The sequence below is a fragment of the Canis lupus genome, chromosome 3, assembly GCF_003254725.2.
Source record: "Canis lupus dingo isolate Sandy chromosome 3, ASM325472v2, whole genome shotgun sequence".
NCBI lineage: Eukaryota > Metazoa > Chordata > Mammalia > Carnivora > Canidae > Canis > Canis lupus.
Window position 1 is genome coordinate 54606471 of NC_064245.1, and position 16455 is coordinate 54622925.

The window sequence follows — 16455 nt, forward strand, 5'->3', positions numbered from 1 at the left end:
ATCTGGATGCTTTTTATTTATTTTTTCTTTCATAACTGTCCTGCCTAGAATGTCTAGTATGATGCTGAACAGGCATGGTAAGAACAAACATCCTTGTTTTATTCCTAATCTTTAAAGGAAAGCTTTTAGTCTTTCATCATTAAGCATGCTAGCTGTGGGCTTGGTGTGTGTGTGTGTGTGTGTGTGTGTGTGTGTGTGTGTGTGTGTGTGGTAAAACACACATAACATAATATTTACCATTTTAACCATTTTTAAGTGTATAGTTCAGTGGCATTAAGTACAGTCATACTGTCATGCAACCATCACCACCATCCATCTCCAAAATGTTTTCATTATCCCAAACTGAACCAACCAACAATCTCTGTCACAGTCCTCACTATTTTAACAATATTAAAAAAAAGTAAAGAAGGTCCAATGACAACAATAAAACTTATAGGCCAATCTTTCTTATGAACAAAGATGCAGAAACTATCTTCTAAAATATTAGCAGACTGAATATAGAAATGTATTAAGAATCATGATCAATTTGGATTTATTCTGAAAATTCAGGCATGGACTAAAATGGAAAAGCTATTAGAATAAATCACCCGCTATCAGATTAAAGAAAAGCCATATATTAACTCTCATTAAGTACATAAAAACATTGATTAAAGGTTAACATCCAAGATAACAGCTTTTTTAAAAATTTTTTTTTTCATTTATTTATGATAGTCACACAGAGAGAGAGAGAGAGAGGCAGAGACATAGGCAGAGGGAGAAGCAGGCTCCATGCACCGGGAGCCTGACGTGGGATTTGATCCCGGGTCTCCAGGATCGCGCCCTGGGCCAAAGGCAGGCGCTAAACCGCTGCACCACCCAGGGATCCCCAAGATAACAGCTTTTAAGCAAGCTGGAAACAGGAAAGAACTTATTTAATAAAGGTTATCATGGCAAACACATTTAATAGCAAAGTGTCAGAGCTTCTCACAAGTTAAATTGTATCCCACAAAAATTAATATGTTGAAGTCCTAACCAATATCTCAGAATGTGACCTTATTTGGAAATAGGGTTATTGTAGATGTAATTAGTTAATATGAGGCCATTAGGGTGAATCCTAATCCATTATAACTGGTGTCCTCACAAAAAGAGGAAATGTGGACACAGAAGCAGACACATACACAGTGAAAGCATCATATGAACATGAAGGCAGAGGTCAGGGTGATATTTCTATGGCCCAGTAGCACCAAAGGTTGCCAGTAAACCACCAGAGGCTACAGGAGAGGCGTGAAACAATTTTCCCTCACAATCTCAGAAGGAACCAATCCTGATGACATGCTGATCTTGGACCTTTAGCCTCCAGAACTGTGAGACCATAAATTCCTATTACTTAAGCCACCCAATCTGTGGTACTTCATTACAGCAGCCTGGCAAATTAATATAGCTTCCTTTCAAAATTAGAACAAGACAAGGATGTCTGCTATCACTATTTCTATTCAGCACTGTACTGAAGATGTTAGTGTATGGGAAGAAAAAATTCTCCAAAACCCTCTTAGGGTCTCTGGCTGGACCAGAGAATTAAGCTGATAAAAGATTAGCAGGAGAAAAGTGTAAAACTGTTCTTATATTTCTATGAGTACATGGCAGGGGCGGGGTGCTTCAGAAAAGAATGAAGACCTGAAAAAACGACCAGAGAAGAAAGCTTCTATACACTTTAGGCAAATAATAATGGGATTTAACACAGGGAGCCAAGTATCCAAGTATAGTAAATGGTGAATGCGAGGATAGAAAAGATATATATATATATATATGTATGTATGTACATATATACATATATACTCTGTCCCTGGGTCCTGACACAGCACTCTTAAAAACCTTTTAAATTCCTAGTAATGGGGATCCCTGGGTGGCTCAGCAGTTTAGCGCCGCCTTCGGCCCAGGGTGTAATCCTGGAGTCCCGGGATCGAGTCCTGTCGGGCTCCCTGCATGGGGCCTGCCTCCCTCTGCCTGTGTCTCTGCCTCTCTCTCTCTGTCTCTCTCTGTCTCTCATGAATAAATAAATAAAATATTTTAAAATATATTTGGCCTTTGACCCTGGTTTCGAACAGAGTTCCTAAATCCCTTCGATTCCTTCATTAAGTGGCAGCAATGTTTTTTTGTTCTATTGAGGTGACCCTGGGTGGGCTTCTGGGGGGTAGGGTGGGTCACCAGAAAGATCAAGCCATAGTTAGAAGTTTGGAACTTTTAGCCTCATCCCTCATCTCCACAGAGAGAAAAGGGGATAGAAACGGAGGTAATTTTATACATATATGTAAAATATTATATGTAAATTTTATTTTTAAAATATTTATATTCAATATAGTTTTTATATATTCTGCATCTTGATAATTAAAAGGAGCTATTGGAATAGGAATTTTATAACTAAATAAATTCTGAGAATAAATAATTGGAAACTGGGAAAGCAGGTTTTTGGGGGTGGTTAGATGAGGGCAGATGAATTAAGAGATGAATGTGTCACCCAAAGGCACAGCAGACACAATAAAAAGAGAAGGACATAAAGGACAGATTGAGTGACTGACACCTGAGAACCCTTTTAGTTGGGTTGTGCCCAGACATCCTTTCAAATCTCCCTTCCCAACCAAAGTAGGTTAAGGGTTAACATTTGTTCTACTCTAGTTCTTGATTTAGGTCCACTGGTAAATAATACTTTATACTCTTTCAAAATGACAGAACATTAGCATACTCGATCCTCTCAAAGTAAAGACAAGCACGTTAGAAAGAATGATTTTAAAGGGTCTTTTTCAAAGTTCAAAGGGCACAACCAGGACCCAACCCCAGGTGTTTTGATAGTTGAATTCCACAGGTAACAACATGAAGCAACTGTAGTCTATGTGGCTGATAATAGGGCTGTTGAGAGAGCGGCACATACACCTTCATGAGGTTTCAGTCCTGGCTCGTTGCAGATAAGCCTCATTTCCATCTCTACTCAGGATCATTCCAACAGAATACATTTAGAGGTCTTCAACTCAGGAAGATCACCACCAATATCTTCTTTGCCTTTCATAATTCTATCAATCTTTCTCAACAGCACTCAGAGAATTCTCTCATAGCATCCAAACAAAACTGTAGGGTTCATTTTTGTTTTTACAACTGACCCTTCTCACAGCCTAGCAGCAGCATAGAGCATCTGTCCATCCCCTGATCTTGATTATGTTACTCTCCTCACCCCTAGGTGGGTTCCTGCCTCCAGTGGAATGCTAGAAACATCCCACTGACCAACCAAGAACAGGCTAACCCAACTAAAAACCATCTTTCCTGTAAAATAGTGTTTTATCACAAATAATTGCCATCATCTGGTCTCTTCAAAAGAGAATGAGTTTTTGTATTTAACCATGAACGTATGTGTATCTGATAGACTTATTCATCTGGGTTGAACTTGGGAAAACCTTTAGGATGCTTCTATGGGATTCCTGCATTTGCTTTTATTTTTGGTTCTGAGGTTCCAGGAGGATAGAGAACTCATTATCCTCCTGGATCTTATCTACACACACGTGTGAGAGCATCTGAATGCTCAAATTTTGAACATTTAGGATTTGAGAGAAAGGAATAAGGATCCTGGAGTCTGAGCGGTATGTTTTATAGTTTAGTAAGTTTGTCTCACTTAGAGTTCATTAACTATTTATTATCTACCATGCTTCACTGGCCAATCTACTGGAGGTGGGGGGACAATGAGAGCAGCATGATCCACTGCAAACCCCAGAGGACACTCACCATGACCTGCTGCTATAACAGACTCTGACCACCTTTTCACTGGAGACATTCTCTACAGGACACAGCTGGGACTTACCTGAGCATGCATGGGTTACACTCTGGGTGATTCAAAGCATTATATAACTGGGCCACGCCATCACGATCCAAGGTGTTTGGGGCTACATTTATATTTCAGATTTTTGAGATTAAGAACGGAGGCAAACTGTCACAACAATCAGAGTGAAAAATATCCCTCAAACATACAATGAAGGGATCCCTGGGTGGCTCGGCAGTTTGGCGCCTGCCTTTGGCCCAGGGTGCAATCCTGGAGTCCTGGGATCCAGTTCCGCTTTGGGCTCCCGGCATGCTTCTCCTGCTTCTCCCTCCTCCTGTGTCTCTGCCTATCATAAATAAATAAATCTTAAAAAAAAAAAAGACTCACAGAGTCTTTAAAAAAAAAAACATACAATGAAGACACATATAGGTGAGAAATGACCCAAACTAAAGTCTAATCAGAAAAACCATTTGTGAACCTGAAATTGAGAACCCTGTGAAAATCCTGAAAAAGACAAACTTAAGATAAAGAAGCTTATAGTACACATACACTATTTGCACCTAAGAAGTAGTTTAAGCATACATTTTTGCCTTTAACCCTACCTGAGAATTATACAACTCACAAATTCACCTTTACTTTGTGGAAACTGTCATACTCTAAAACATGTATAGAGGAGAACCAGCCAAGAGCAGCTAAGACAGTCTTGAAGAATAAGGAGGGCAGACTTATCTTCCCAGATATCAGGTTTTACAATAAAGCTAGAGTAATTAAGACAGGGTGGCACTGGTGCAAGATCAGACAAAATGACTAACAGAACAGACTGATGGTCCCAGAAACATTGATGAACCAGTATTTTAAAATTTGTATCTTGAAGAAACCATGTGTCCATTTCATAATCACAGAAACAAGTTAGCTAAAACAATGAAAAACGTGTGCCTCCCACCACTATTTATTCTCTGGGTTCATAAAGGGGTATCATGAATAAACTGGTGGCTAAAGTCACAGAAATGACTTTCTAGACGTTTTTGCTCAATTAAGGATATGATACCACAGGATGCAATGATCCATATCTATTCCAAGCAAAAATCAGGAAAAATCACAACTCACTCAGTTTTGTAGTGTCATAAGAACAGCCTTGCTCTTTCTTAAAAAATGACAGGTTGTTTTGAGGACAAAATGCACATGTAGTTGTCACTGCTGGTGCTCTTCATTTCTCCAGTAGATCTAGGTTTCCACTTGGTGCTATTTTCTTTGTGCCTGAGTGAGTTCCTTTAATATTTCTTGTAGGGAGGGGATGCTGCTGATGAATTTTCAGCTTTAGTATGTCTGAAAAACTCTTTATTTCACCTTTGGTTTTTGAAATAAGGTACAGAATTAGTATAGAATTCTAGCTTGACAGATTTTTTTGTTTAAAGTCCAATATTTCTTTTTTTTTAAGATTTTATTTATTAAAAAAAAGATTTTATTTATTCATGAGAGACACAGAGAGAAAGACAGAGACACAGGCAGAGGGAGAAGCAGGCTCCCTGCAGGGAAACCGATGTGGGACTCAATCCTGGGACCCCAGGATCACGCCCTGAGCCAAAGGCACTCAACCATTGAGCTACACAGGGGTCCCTAAAGTCCAATATTTCTTACGTGCATTGTTTCCACCAGGTTATCTGCCATCATCTCTACTTTTGTTCTTCTGTATGTAATATCTCCTTCTACCATAGCTCCTCCCCCCAATCCAATTGCTTTTAGATTTTTTTACTGGTTTTAAAAATTTTGATTATGATGTACTTGGTATATTTTTTTCATATTTCCTGTTCTTGGGTGTACACTGAGCTTCAATCTGTAGATTTATAGTATTCAACCATTTGGGAAAATTTTGATCATTATTTCTTCAAGTATATCCTCCCCTCTTCTCTTTTAGGGATTCACATTACAAGTGTATTAGGCCACTTGTAAATTATCTGATAGCATACTGATACTCTGTTCATTTAAAAACAAATTTCTTTTTTTAAAAGATTTTATTTATTTATTCATGAGAGACACAGAGAGAGAGATAGAGGCAGAGACACAGGCAGAGGGAGAAGCAGGCTCCACGCAGGGAGCCCGACGTGGGACTCAATCCCAGGTCTCCAGGATCACACCCTGGGATGAAGGCAGCGTTAAACCACTGAGCCACCAGGGCTGCCCTGAAAACAAATTTCCCTGTTTCATGTTGGATAATTTCTATGACTATGTTTCAAATTCACTAGTCTTCTCCAATGTCTCATCTGCCATGGATCCAACCCAGCTTCAAATTTCAGGTGCTGTATTTTTCATCTCAAAAATTTAAATTGGGATTGTAGGTCTTCCGTTTCTCTACTTTTTCAATCTATAGCATACTGTTCTAATAACTTTTAATGTCCTTCTCTGCTAATTCTAATATCTTTGTTCTGGGTTAGTTTCAAAGATTATTCACTCCACTTGGATTAGATTATTTTTCGTTTTTGCATGCCCAGTAATCATTGAGTAGATGCTAGACATTGTGAATTTTACATTTACTACTGGATATGTTTGTATCCCTACAAAATTTTTGGAGCTTTGATGTAGATCTAAGATGTAGTTATTTGGAAACTGGTCCTTTCTGGTCTTAAGATTTGTTTGGTGTAACTAGAACTGTATTTAGGCTAGAGATAATTATTCCCCACTAATGAAGCAAGACTTTTAGTACTCTCCCCAGTGCCTAATGAATTAGTTCTTCCAGTCTTGGTGGTAGGAATGGGCATTACTTTTGGTTGTGAGCGCTGCAGTAAAATTCTTTCAGGTGGTTCTTTTACTGGCATCAGGTTTCCTCACACACAAGCTGATCATCAGTACTCTGGTGAATACTTCATGTGGACCCAATCTCCACAATGACCTATCCAGCTCTCTCCTCTATGGTACACTGTCCTGTAAACTCTAGCTGCCTTGGTCCCCCTGGATTCACACATCTTCAACTGAGTGAGTCCACCAAAGGCTTTGGTGGACTTTGTACATATTTTACATTGTTTTTATTTCTCCTGTCAATACTTTAGTTTGATACCATAGTAGATACATCTATTGACTTTTATATGAGGAAATTATCTCCCAACTTTTGTGCACCTCTTTTATCCTAATTGGTTACATAACTTTGAGCTTTACACAGTTTAGTCATTGTTTTCTGTATTTTAAATATAGATTCTAAAATTTCCAAATGAATATATAGTACTTATGAGATTATATTTCTATAAATATCATTCACTGCAGGACCAAGGACTAAGATTAAATCCAAAGAGTAAGAAATGTAATCCTATCACCAGATTTGTACTGATCAAATCCTTTCACACTCTAGTAATTGCTTACAGTGTTACATTTTAGTTTTTGTATCTGGACTACCATGTTCTTATAGAACTTCCTCTTCCCTGGCATTTCTTTCTCTCTCTTTTTTTAAAGATTTTATTTATTTATTCATGAGAGACACACAGAAGAGGCAGAGGCGCAGGCAGAGGGAGAAGCAGGCTCCTGCAAGGAGCCTGATTTGGGACACAATCCCTGGATCACTCCCTGAGCCGAAGGCAGACGCTCAACCACTGAGCCACCCAGGCATCCCTCCCTGGCATTTCCAATAACCTCTTTTATTTGACAAAATGAAGCATACACCTATGCCTCTTTTGGTGATGATCATCCAGCCTCTTAATTATATGTTTAACAGGAATCTGCTTTTTGTTTCAATGAATTCTTCTGATCCTTTAACAGCCTGTTCTAATGCAGACCCATTATTTTTCAGGCTTCTGCTAACATTCTAGGGTTGTTTTTTTTTTTTTTCCATTGGATTCTCCTGTCACTTTGGAGAGATGTTTTATTCTCTCCAAAGTATACTAAGTAATTTCATAAAAATGTAGATGTGAAACAAAAGTGAATTCTTACATAATGAAATATCTATTTCCATTTTCTATTTGTTTGGGTACAGAATTCCATATTCAGAACCCTTTCTATTCAGACCTTTAAAGGTCTGCTTCAGTATCTTCTAACATACATTCTTGCTAAAGACAGTCTAATTCTCATTCTTTCTTAGGTTTTTTTCTGTTTTCCTTCTCCGGAAGCTTTTAGGCTATTATCTTTAGTAATCAAAAATCTCCCAAAGGTTTGTAGTGTGTATGTGTGAGAGAGACAGACACTGTTTAAATTTATTTTTACTTAGTTTTCACTAAAAAGACATATCTCTGTGTTACCTGAACTATCATTCTTTCATTATTTCTTTTCCTCCATTTTTCCTGATTATTTCCTTCTTAAATTCTTTCAGGTATTTAGTTTTTTTTCTGGACTAATATTTTTTTCTTCTTTTGTTTACTTTTATGATCAAGCCCATGAACTTTTAAGGCTACATAATAACAATTATGAAAAGTCCATGTTCAAAAACATATTTTAAAAACAAGTACTTAAAAAAAAGTACTTGCATGCAAATAATTGATTTTTTTAAGATTTTATTTATTCATGAGAGACACACAAAGAGAGAGAGGCAGAGACACAGGCAGAGGGAGAAGCAGGCTCCATGCAGGGAGCCGGATGTGGGACTCGATCCCAGGACCCCAGGATCACGCCCTGGGCCAAAGGCAGATGCTCAACTGCTGAGCCACCCAGGGATCCCTAAATAATTGATTTTGAAGAAAAAAAAGTCTTGCCCAACTCAAAATCATCTCAACCATAAAATTTGGATCAAAATTTTACAGATCTTGGTGGCTATGACTTACTTTTCAGAAATTTGGAAGGAAACAAAAATGGTTAAGTAGGAAAGATACTAAAAATGTGGCAAAATATCAATAACTGGTTAATTGAGATGAAGGATATATGGATGTTCATTGTTTAATTCTTTCAACTTCTCTGGAGGTTTTTTACATGTTTCAAAATAAAGGGGGAGGATTTTAAAGAACTGCTTCACAGAACTCCACAATAACAGGAGCATCTCAAAGGTCATTGAATGAGAAATTTTCATAAGTAATTTTAGCTGTTATTGTATCTTTTTTCTAATTATCTTTTTAGGGAAAATGTATTTTTTATTCCAGTAAGATTACACTTTTATTTTAACAATCATTTTAATTTCTAAAAGCTCTTTCATTCTCATTATTCATTTTCCCTGGTAGCCTATTCTTGATTTATGATGCAGGAGCTTCAAATCTTTCCATAGACACTAATTAAAGTTTTTTAGTTACCCTCTTAGGCCAGTGGCTTGATCAGTAAGGGCCTTTTCTTTTCTTTTCTTTTCTTTTTTATTATTTATGATAGTCACACACACACACAGAGAGAGAGAGAGAGAGAGAGAGAGAGGCGGAGACACAGGCAGAGGGAGAAGCAGGCTCCATGTACTGGGAGCCCGACGTGGGATTCAATCCCGGGTCTCCAGGATAGCGCCCTGGGCCAAAAGCAGGCGCTAAACCACTGCACCACCCAGGGATCCCAGTAAGGGCTTTTTCTTAACTGCTGTTGGCTTTCTTTATATGTAATAAGTCTTGGTTGAACATTGAATATAATTTACATAAAAACAGAAGACCTGGCTTCTGGGTGCCTGGCTGAGTTTCCTCTGGGCCTGGGAGTCCGAATTCTCCAGCTGGCCTTTGTGGAATGGGAGGGACAACATGAACCTCTAAAACACAGAGGGCATGTCAAGTGAGACTTCACTTTTGGGAACACAGGCAGAGGGTAGGAAGGAGGACCCTTCCTAACGCCCAAGTATGAAGGGCTTTCCTACACTGAAAATAAGTGCCTTTCTAAAGCAGGAACAGTTTTCTAGCATCTGTTTCCAGTTTAGTTTTTGTTTAGTGATGGTGGCAGCTAATTCCATCACTTGCATGCAGGGCTGAGGAGAGCCACAGGATGAACCCATCCTGTCCTCTGTCTTATCCTTCAGTAAATCCCTTTAATGTTAGTTCTATTTCCAATCTCCACTTTCCCCTCTCAGTCTGCAGGCTCTCGGAGATACTCTTGGGTAGAAGGATCCCATGCCTGCTAAGTCCTCATTTGTAAAAATTCCAGGCTATGGTTTTCTTTACTTTGGTTTATCTGCCAACAGGTTCCCAGCTTATTACCACTGTGGGAGAAACAATCAGCCCAGGAGGTAGAAGAAGAATCCTGGTGAACATCTCAGGTAGCAGGGGAAGGGGACCTCAAGAGTCTCTGATCAAGAGCCTTCAGAACAAGTGTGTTTGTATGTTGCAGTTTTCCCTCCTTGTTATAAGTAAATGATCATCTAGTTACCCAAAGTTCCAGGCAGACTTTCCTTCCAGAAGAAAATGACTTTTCAGAACAAACATTCCTTCCAGAGGAAAATGACTTTAATAAAGAATCCTTACATACCAAATGTCAATTCCAAATCTCCTCTCTTCTATTTACATTTATATTCTAGAATTTCATGCTTTTCTTGCTAAATTGTTTTTTTTAATTTTTTTATTTATGTATGATAGTCACACACACAGAGAGAGAGAGAGGCAGAGACACAGGCAGAAGGAGAAGCAGGCTCCATGCACCGGGAGCCCGACGTGGGATTTGATCCCGGGTCTCCAGGATCGCGCCCTGGGCCAAAGGCAGGTGCCAAACCACTGCGCCACCCAGGGATCCCGCTAAATTGTTTAATTAAAATCAATTTATCAAAATCTCCTGTAAATATTGTAAACCTTGAATTTATTAGCCTAAAAATGAAGGCTGGTCCTTCGGTTGGACAAACCGTATCCTCTGGGGCCCTGATTTGAGTGGTCAGAGTGGCACCCACTGGCCACACAGTGCGTAAAACCAGCACCCTTTCAGAGATAATGGGGATATTTTAAACAAATAACAATACTGAGTCACTGAAATAATATTAAGGGAATAAACACGTGTACAAAATTGTTCACATACAGAATAAACAAATAAGCCTTAAAATAGTTGGTATTAATCTAATGAAGTTGTGGATTGAAACATTTTAATTTTTTTCACAATACCCTAATACCGATTTAGTAACAACAAGAGCGTTTTTTTTTTTCCCCACAAAAAGAAAACTCTAAGAATCAGTGGGACTTTGGGAAAGAAAAATTTGTATTATGATTATATTGAAGACAAAAGACTCAGAATTCCATTTAAAAAAATGAGTCAAAAAAAAAAAAAGAGTCATTTTGAACTCAACTTTTTCTTAACAGATACAGGTTCCAGCGTTCACACCCATGAACAGAATCCCTACCTAACAAATGCCATGTTGAAGGAAAGCTGCAGAACACAATCTGCATTTTATTATGCATTTTATAGTCAGATGACACAAAGACTTATACAGAAACGTCATTCCATAATCTTCCACAAAATTAGCCTTCAAACTGAGACAAATCAAGATCTTGTTGCTTGGGAAAAGAATTACCAGTTCACTGTTGTTTTCTGATGATAAACAGTCTAGACGTTAAACAGATGCAAGAAAAGCATGGATGTCCGTACTATGTATTCTTACTTCTACCTGCATCCCAAACTCATCTCATGGTCTATCATCATTGCTCCCCTTATTTCTCACCTAGGACTACAGGCCCTATGCTCCACAATAACAAAACTATATGTTTTAATCAGCTCAGGGTGCTATAATAAAATACCAGTGAACTGTTGGCTTAAACAACAGACTGTTTAATTCTCACAGTTCTGGAGAATTTAAGTCTTAAGATCAGAGTGCCAGCATAGTTGAATTTTGCTAAAGGCTTTCTTTCTGGCTTGTAGACAGCTGCCTTTTTGCTGAGGAGCAAGATGGGAAGAGAGCTCTGCTGTCTCTTCCTATAAAGGCACTAATCCCATCATAAGGTCCCTGCTCTCCTGACCTCATTTAAACCTAAACATCTCCCAAAGATCCCATCTCTAAATACCATCATGTTCAGAGGTAGGGCTTAAAATATAACTTTTTTTTTTTTTTGCAGCATATAACTTTTTTATAGAGGAAGTGAATCACCATATGGTATACCTGAGGGCAATGTAGCATTGTTAACTATACTAAAACAAAAAATTCTTTTTAAACATACATTTTCTGGGGTAGAGTGCACATTTCAATCCATTGTACCTACTCAGGAGTGTCCCGTCTTATGATAGTAATGATAGAATAAACGTAATTCAAGAGTCTATTATGTGCCAGCACTATGTCACATGCTTGTATAGAAAGGTTCGCCTATTATTTAGGTGAGGGAACTGGCTCCAGCTCATTAACTAGACGAGGGTTACAGCAGGTAAGCTGTTGTAAAGCTAAGATTTTTAGCTCAGGCAGCTTAACTATAAAGCTCAAACTCCTAATTCTCTCCCTATACTGCCTTAATTAGAGGAAAAATCATTTTGAGATCTGAGGAACTGAGCTCAGGAATTTACTATTTTAGTTATCACACTTTTTGAACTGGGTAGAGAAGAGCTCCAAATATCAAAGTGACTATTTTGATAATTACTCATAAGAAAATAAATCAGACAGAAAAAAAAATGCTGACAATAGAAAAAGTTAAGAGAAAAGTACAACTTTGGAGAATATACAAACACCAGTTTGAAAGGGGTGACTCTCTGGGTGCCAATCAGATGAGATATCTCTTGCAGAAGGCAACTGGAAGCAATGACCATCAAACTGGCCAAGCAGGAACTGCATAATGATCTCATTCCCTGGCTCCAGCGAGAGCCTAGGGAACCAGCATGGTCAAATACTGCTGGTGAATATATGTCTGCATTCCTTCTGGAGAGTAAATTTGAAAATATTTAAAGTTTCAAATGATGTTCTCTTCATCAAATAAATGTGGATACTTGAAAAAGCCAAGCTGCACACAAAAGCTTGTTTATGTACAAGGATAGTCATGATAGTATTTCACAAATAAATTTACATATATTCTGGTTACTAAAAACATGCTTATTTTTAAAAAGTTCAGAAGATCTAGAGATGTTTAAAGAAACTGAAAGAAAGAACTCTGGATATTACCTCTCAGATTTAACCACTGTTATAATTGGGTTCTTTCCTCAGTCACATGTATGAATCTAGTTTATATTTTTATAACTCAATGCTTTGTAAATTTTTAAAGACATACTCATCTTGGCAAATTATTGATGCCAAAATAGGTTCATTCACTTTTAATGAATGCCTAGTACTTTGTTGTATGAACAGAGCATAATTTAATCAACTCTTGATGGACTTTTAGTTGTTTTTAATGGTGAAAATCAGAAAGCAGGGTTGCCTGGCTGGCTCAGTTGGTAGAGCATGTGACTCCTGACCTTGGGGTCATGAGTTTGAGCCCCATGCTGGGTGTAGAGATTACTTAAATAAATAAAACACTTAAAAAAAAAAAAAAAGAAAGTAATGATATAGAATTATTTGGAAGACTGAACACACTGACTTATCTCACCTTCCTAACATTTCATTAAAACAACACTTAAGAGACAAAAGGAGACATAAAGATCAAGACAAGAGAATGGAAAAAAGGACCATCAGTGGATCAGAGATTTCAAAACCACTCACCAAGACAGGAAGCTGATGAGGAATGAAGAGCTAAGGGGAAGTAGTAGAAACTGGGGAGGGTGAGAGATAAAGCCAAGGAAAAAACCAATGTACTCTACATATTGCTAGAAAAGTCTAGAACCAGGAACCTCAGGGTGCAGGGATAAGAGGCAGAGCCAAGAAACCACACATGAAAGAGGTGTCCCTCATTCTAATCCAGCACACAGAGCACTTCACAGCCAAGATCTACCCCCAGGGTGGGAGGAGGAACAGGATAACACCCAGAGCTTCCCAATAACACATACACACAGAAAACACTGAAATGTTATTCTGTATATAAATTTAATGGCTCCATAGAAAATACCCTGCATTCTGCTACTTAGGGCAAAATGTCAGCACTCCTGCCCTATCATCTTAGCAGATGATAAGTGTCACCTAAGTACAGAGACATGATAATCCATTTAGTACCTCATTCTTAAAAATGAACAATCAAGACCCGCAGACATTTGAGGAAGTTTATAGGATGAAAAGATAGAAATAACATCTTCCAGTAGAAAGATTAAAAAATAAATAAATAAACAAGAAACTATACTGTGAAAAAAAGAATCCAGGGAACATGAGAAAATGCAGACATTGAAGAAATTTCACTCTTAAGCCAATAACAGGATGCTCTAAAAGAGTAACAAGGAACAACTCCTGAAAGTTAAGAGTAGGGCTGAAATTAAGTTGATGGAAGGGCATGGAGATCAAAACTGAAGCAATCTTCAACTAAATAGCTGAACACACAAATGGAAAAATAGACAAGGGACAGAAAAATCAATCAGAAAGTTCAACTTTGAATTAACAGAAATTCCAGGAAGAACATAAATAATAAAAGTGAGGAAACTAGAGAATTTCTCACAGTTGGAGGGCAAGAGCCTTCAGACTGAAAGGCCTTACTGACCACTGGGAATTTGGTACTAGAAAGTGGATCTCAGTGCATGCTGGGGGAAGCTAATGTGGTGCTGCTGCTATGAAGACAGTTGGGTGGTCCCTCCAAATATTAAACACATAAATATTAAATACTAAACTAAATATTAAAATATTTAAGCTAACATTTAATATTAAACATACAACTACTACATGCCCTATCAGTATCACTCCTAGGTATTATCCCAAAAGGTCTGAAACAGGCATCTGAACGAAAACTTGTAAAGTTCATAGCAGCACTATTCACAATAGCCAAAGGGTAGAAAGGACTCGAATGCCTATCAGCTGATAGATATATCTATATAATGGAGTATCATTTGGCCATAAAAAGGAATGAAGCACTCATAGATGTTACTACATGAATGAACCCCGAAAAAATTGTCCTCAGAAGCCAGTGACACAAGAACACACATAGCGCTCAATTTATTTTTTTTATTTTTTTGATATAGCGCTCAATTTACATGAAGTGTCCAGAAGATGCAAATCTCTAGCAACAGAATCCTTTGTCTACAAAATATTCTGATCAGCAGTTGCTTTGGTTGTGAGGAATGGGGATGACAGGTAAAGGACATGGAGCTTCTTTTTGTGGAGATGAAAAGGTTCTACACCTGACAGTGGTAATGGTTGTACATATCTGTGAATATGCTGAAAACCACTGAATCATACACTTTTAAGTGGGTAAGCTGTACAGTATATTAATTATATCCCAATAAAGTTTTTTTTAAAGGAGGGATTAATCAATTCAAACGCCTAAAAGAAATCTAGAGATAAGTATTCTTTGGATGGGGCTCAGAAGACAAAACAAGAAAATGTGTATTAGGTGAGGAAGCAATGAGGATGAGAGAGAGAGATGCGGCATCTGGGCACAGAAGGAAAAGGAGCCTTGCATGGAAGACCACTTCTTCCCTCTGATAGGGTGGAGGAAGGGTACGTGTTGAAGAAAGGTAGATAGCAGGTGTTCTACTGAAAACCCAGGGGATGCAGAGGCTGCCTCTCGCGGTTAGATGAGAGCCAAGGAGGCACTTGTAGGGAATCACATTCTTCAACATCACTGCAACACAGGACACAGCATTCAGGTGACTTGCTGGAGTGTTCTTCCAAAGCACTGGCAGCAAGCACCTCCTGTCAAACTGGGTCTCCTTTCTCTCGTCTCCAATGCCCCTATGTTTGCACAAGTGCCACAAATTCATTTAAAAAACATCTTCACACACCAAGCATCCAGGTGTTGTTCCCAGTATTCCTCACAAGGGAAACCTTTACTCATTCAGGTGTCACTCTTGTTCTTAGATTCAACTTAGCACCGAGAGAAATCAGATCTGACCACGGATTAAAATTTATATGGAACAAATTACAGGGACACTTTCCACAAAGCTCACAGAGTAATGAGAGAAGTATTTCTGGGTTTCTGCTCTGCTATCTATAAAGCAAGTCTTCCAACCTTGATCCCAAGGCATCTCTCACAATCCCAAAGTCTATCAGTTATAGAGGAGGAAAAAAGGGAGATGTACCACAGGAACCAAATCTGACCATCTGATTAGGGAAGGAGGCAGGGAAGTGGAAGGAGAAAAGCTGGGGATGTGAGGTAAGCAGCACTGCTCCTAACCTGGCGCCTCTTCAGTGGGAAACTGTGAACAGGGCCCATGTACTTTTGGTCCTGGAAACCCCTCTTCCAACTGGCTATTGTTGGGAGAACCCAGCAACTAATAGGAATGGAGATGTTTTGCTTCCTGTTCTCAAGCTTTCCTGTGTTCACCCTCTGACCTACTGGCTGCGAGTAAAAAGAATACCTTTCTCCCCTCCACTGCAAGAGCCTTGGCAGGACCTCTGACCACATTAGCTTCTGACAACTCAGAGCTAGGCGGGCAGCACAGAGGCAGGATGTGAGGAGGCAGGCTGATTTCTGGCAGGAAAAAAAGGAAAGCAAGGAGATAGTGGGCCTGGGTTTTAGTCACCTCAGAACCATTCATAGGACACCTGAAATACTTATATAAAGAAAATAATCTTCGCTAATGCAAAATCTAATCCATGACTTCTTGCAGATCTGCTTCTGATTTCTCAGAATAAAATTAATGATATTTGACAATAGTGATCACAGTATTGTGAACTGTTTAACATCATATGAAAGTTTTTTTGTTTTTGTTTTTCTTTCTTTTTTGCAACATAGAACTATCCAAGCTCTAGGCCTCCATGCATCTGCAAGTCTCCTCAGCGTATCACCTGGCTTCTGCATCATTACTGCTAAACTTTCCAGGTGAAAAAC

General features: G+C 38.6%; 1 protein-coding gene across 8 annotated transcripts in view; it reads right to left on the reverse strand.

Annotated features, from left to right (window-relative positions):
- The window catches only part of LOC112654061 (uncharacterized), a 32001-nt gene that overhangs the window by 9876 nt on the left and 5670 nt on the right, over positions 1-16455 (reverse strand). Inside the window, exons 3-4 of one of the 8 annotated variants that reach the window (XR_007409892.1) lie at positions 15983-16095; positions 10004-15246 (exon numbers count right to left, since the gene is read on the reverse strand). The exons of 6 other annotated variants lie outside the window; for them this stretch is intronic. The gene's annotated coding sequence lies outside the window, so the exon portion shown is untranslated. Of the gene's footprint in view, positions 1-10003; positions 16096-16455 lie in introns of those variants that run through there. One more of the 8 variants, XR_007409891.1, reaches the window with a different exon arrangement.